General features: G+C 34.7%; 1 long non-coding RNA gene across 1 annotated transcript; it reads left to right on the top strand.

Moving 5' to 3' along the window:
* The first annotated feature begins 799 nt into the window (after nucleotides 1-799).
* LOC134248860 (uncharacterized) lies at nucleotides 800-4,307 on the top strand. Its single transcript, XR_009988153.1, has 6 exons — nucleotides 800-1,617; nucleotides 2,022-2,117; nucleotides 2,226-2,455; nucleotides 2,708-2,808; nucleotides 3,247-3,389; nucleotides 3,558-4,307. It is a non-coding gene; the product is annotated as an uncharacterized LOC134248860 (long non-coding RNA).
* Nucleotides 4,308-4,981: the final 674 nt, after the last annotated feature.

The raw sequence follows: 4,981 nt of genomic DNA, 5'->3' as shown, positions 1-4,981 counted from the left end.
TTATTCACAAGTTTATTGGTATTAATCTATGATGGAAGTTTTGATAAATGACGAATATGTATATCGCAAAAAAGTCATGTTAGAATGATCATAAGTTGTACTGTATCTGTATCTATAGACCAATCATTAGCATATGAAAGAGGGGGTATTTGTTTATATATTCGCACAATGTATTATGACATTTTAAACATAAGAAGGGGTGGGGTGGCGGTCATAATACAACGTTTGTGATGAATGTCTTTGACAGTCACATAACAATGGTCATGAAAGGGGGGGGGGGCGAGAAAAAATTTAACTGACGTGAGAAAACTAGACAATAAAAAAAGGGAAAGAATATTGTCCAAACTCGAAAATCCTATTTTGGAGAGAGAGAGAGAGAGAGAGAGAGAGGGCGGGGTCTAGGTTTCAACTTCTTTCATAGTCTTTTTTTCATTCCAACATTACCCTCATTTAAATAACCTTATTTGTCTTCAATTACTTTGTATTTGATATGCAATGGGCAGATCGACCGATAATAAAAGCCCCCCCCCCCCCCCCCCCCACACTTCGTCGCCCGAGGAGCGTTGTATTATATTTCTCTAACCAATACCGAAAATATTCATTATAATAATATCCAAAATTTGTATTAGGTAATATCCGGAACAGCACATGCGAAATTTATAGCATATATGAAAAGAGGCCTATTGGTAACACTTCTTGTTTAATTATTTGTGTAAATCATCAGCTCATACACGGACTGCTGAGAAACAAGAAATTACCGCTGATACTTGCAATGTCCAAAATCAAAAGCATCTATGGAAAGCCATAGGGGACCCCCATGTCATGTTCTATATATTTCATTGAAAAACGATCTTGACCTGGTCATGTTATCAATCCTGACCATGTCAAGATTTAAACATGACCAAGTCAGGATTTTTACCATCTTGACCTGGTCAGGATTGATAACATGACCATCCTATCCTGACCAAGTCATGTTTCAATGTTGACCAAGTCAAGATTGGTAACATGGCCATCTTATCCTGACCAAGTCAGGATTTACAACATGGCCATCCTATCTTGGCCAGGTCATGATTCAATCTTGACCAAGTCAGGATTGATAACATGGCTTAGTCAGGATTGATAACACGACCAAGTCAAGATTGACAACATGGCCATCCTATCTTGGCCAGGTCAGGATTGAACATGGCGCAGTCAAGATTGATAACATGGCCAAGTCAAGATTGATAACATGGCCAAGTCAAGATTGATAACATGACCATCCAATCTTAGCCGGGTCGGGTCATGATTCAATGTTGACCGAGTCAGGATTGACAACATGACCATCTATCTTGGTCGGTCATGATTGCATTGCGCCAGCATATATTACTTCCAAACGCAGTCAAGATTTCTTCAAGCGTCAATCCTGGCCAAGTCGGGATGCAATGTCAAGCGTCAATCTTGGCTTAGTCATGATGTGTTTTTCAAACGCAGGCAAGATTTATGGTCATGATTGCATTGCGCCAGGATGTATGACTTCCAAGCGCTGTCAAGATTGCAAATGCAAGCGCTTCCCTAACAACGAAAACCCGCTAAAAAATGTGTATTGGATTTGCTCCTCAGCTGACAGTGACAAATAACGTAAGTACAGGTGAATTTTTCCTTGTATGAATATCTTAGTTTGTTGTTCTAATTATGTAGTTTATGCAATATCTATTTTAAATAAGTGATATGAACAGCATTTCAAATAATCGAAAACATTCTGCAGTTTTCATCGAGGAAATTCGAATTTGTGTATCGACAAATTAGTAATTCTGTGAAATTATGAACTTAAACAAATAACGTTTCGTATGATCCGTTAAGAATCAAGTTGTTTACAATATACTTTCATAAGAATTTACGTATATTCAAGTGCAAATTATAGAACTTTTGGGGTGTAAAAACGGAGGGGGTGGGCTTTGTCCTGCTAATCGATATACCGATAGACTGTGCATTATATTTTTACAATATTTCAATTGATCCTTTATTTACTTTTCTTCTCTTAGTACTAGGTTGCAGTGACTAGGTTGTACTGAACCATCAACAAAACTCCAGATATCCATGGCGCATACAATATTTTAAGATTGGTTATAGACCTACAGGTAGGTATATTCTTTCATGTCTTGTAATTAATTCTTTTTTATTATTTGCAGATAATTTACATGACTAATTCATCCATATTAAAAAATTATAAATGTAACTATTTATAGTATCTCAGATTGACACATGCTGTCAGACTGGAGTCTATGGCTATGGGAACCATTTTGCAGTAATTAAGAATGTGCAGGAGAAAGTGGTACACTTCATTTCAATCGCATCTTTCGACAAGCGGAAATCCATGGTCTACCTGGAATAAGTTTATTTGGCACCAAGACAACCTTTCTCCAAGGTCAAAGATCAAAGGCCAGAAGTGATGTCAGCTGGAAAAACACCACATTGGGTATTGAATTTGTATTTTTATATACTCTCTTTTATTAGCTTCAGTGATTTTTTTCATTTTGTAATTTTTAATTTACACACACTCGGTGATGTTAATTCATTCAAGGTGTTTTTCCGAGCTTGACAAAGGCTCGAGAAGATGCAATTGACTATTCATTTATAAGCATTTCATAACTACAACTTGGCTATCTACATTTAAAACAAACAAACATTTATAGTGGAAATACAGATATATTTTGTTTCCAATGTCAAGGTCAAAGATCAAAGGCCAGAACTGATGTCAGCTGGAAAAATACCACATTGTGTATTGGATTTGCAAGATATTTAATCAATGCACCACTTTCAAGTTCAAAGGTCAGTAATAAATTGACAATAAATTGAAAACTTGCATTTTATATCTTATCCTTTTGTATTTGCTACCTTCACATAATCTTTTCTGAACAAACTTATTCCTTAAGGCCTAAATTTAACCCCCAAAAAATGTCTGTTTTCATTTGCCTATAAGACGTAACACTTAAAATTTAGCCGACCCAAACTAATTATTTTGTTCGACCATGTTTTGATTCAAGTTTGTTCAAATCATTAAGTCTAAATGTAGGATAGGGTCATAACATATTATGTTATGAGAAAGAAATATATTGTACAATAATATGCTGATGAAGAAGAGAAAGGCCATAGTTACACAGGTGAACATTGTGGTCCATGGGCATCTGTTTAACATATAATGTGCACAGTATGATAATTTACACATTCCTTTTGATACATATTGCATCTTTGCTGTTTTTACTTTAGTATCATCAAGGCCTACTCCATGAAATGCTGAATATTTCATCAATCTTAATTTATACATACAGCTGAATCCAGAAGAGGACAGTCTTAGTAGGTCATACAGAAAAGAACTCAACAGAAATAGTTATTGAATTTCAAATTTAAAGGTTTGTAAAGATTGTTCTTATAAGTTTGAAATATAACAGCATTGAAAAACCTTTAAAAAATTCTAATATTTTCAGAAAAGAAAGATTTTAAATATTTCTGATTAATTTTTCTGCAAACTTTAAAATACGAACTGAAATGGATTAATTTTTTCCTTCTGATTTTTGCAGTAAATGAAGCCTTTACCAGTTGCAGAAGCTTAGGCTATCCTCTGAGATAGTGAGAGAATTGACAATTGATATATAAAAAAAGAAACCTTTATTGATTTTTTCCCAAAAATTCAGCTCAGATATGAGATGTTGAGCTCAAGAGAATTCTTAGCTCACCTGAGCTGAAAGGTCCTAAGACTATAAACTGAGAGCAAACTTAAAATTTCAAAGGGATATAATTAGCTATACCTGTCAGAGACCATAAGAGATTATGCGATATTAAGGCATACGTCGTCCATCTGTCTAGCTGTCCGTCCGTCTGTCTGTAAACAATTTTTCAAAATGCTACTCCTCCTACAGTTTTCATCTGATTTCAATATAACTTGGCACACAGGTAGACTATACAAAGATACATAGTTCAGTGCATCATTTTTTTTTATTTTGATGAACGGTGTTGCCATGGTTACTAAAAATAAAAATTTCTGTGAAATTTTCTTCAAAATGCTACTCTTCCTACAATTTTGGTCTGATTTCAGTATAACTTAGCATTTAAGTAGACTACACTAGGATACATAATTTAATGCATCAATTTTTGATTTCGATGAAGTGTTGCCATGGTTACTAAAAATCAAAATTTCTGTGAAATTCCTTTAAAACGAACTCCTTCAATTTTGGTTTGATTTCAACATAATTTGGCACACAACATGCACAAGTACACTACACAAAGATACATAATTATGTTCCCCAAACGAAGTTGGGGAACATATTGTTTTTACTCTGTTTCTTATTATGTTCCCCAAACGAAGTTGGGGAACATATTGTTTTTACTCTGTTTCTTATTATTATGTTCCCCAAACGAAGTTGGGGAACATATTGTTTTTACTCTGTTTCTTATTATTATTATTTTTCTTCTTCCTGGGAAAATTTTGTCCACGAGTGAACTTGTAAACTACACATCTGACTAAGGTAAAATGTTTTTAGGGTCAATAGACATGTTATGTAGATTTGCCGAACGAAGGTCATTTTGCGCGCACGTGCTTGCAAGAGCGCGCACGTGCAACACTTAAAATGACCAATATAATGGATATTGCCGTAACTTTTCTATTTTTTGATGAAATATTTTGAAACTCATAATGTAAGGATATATTAGTAGTATAGACACGATGGCATGGTCAAAATAGCAAGATCTCACGCGCATGCACGTGCGCTTCGCTCTGATTGGCTGAAACTAAAGTCTCAATATCTTTCTTGTTTCTTGTCATAATCATTTGAAATTTTGAACATAGTCCTACATTATGAAGATCTACAGCATGATATATGAAATTTTCATGCAAGCATGCGCATGCACGCGTGCTTGAATCTGATTGGCTGAAACTTTAAATGGCTATATATCCTTTGTTTTTGGACGAAATGCTTTGAAATTTAAAACATAGTCATGCATTAGG

The sequence above is a fragment of the Saccostrea cucullata genome, unplaced genomic scaffold, assembly GCF_032062105.1.
Source record: "Saccostrea cucullata isolate Sc308-1 unplaced genomic scaffold, CSIRO_AGI_Scuc_v1 ctg62, whole genome shotgun sequence".
NCBI lineage: Eukaryota > Metazoa > Mollusca > Bivalvia > Ostreida > Ostreidae > Saccostrea > Saccostrea cuccullata.
Note: the sequence above shows the minus strand (reverse complement) of the source record. Positions and strands in the feature narration are given on the sequence as shown.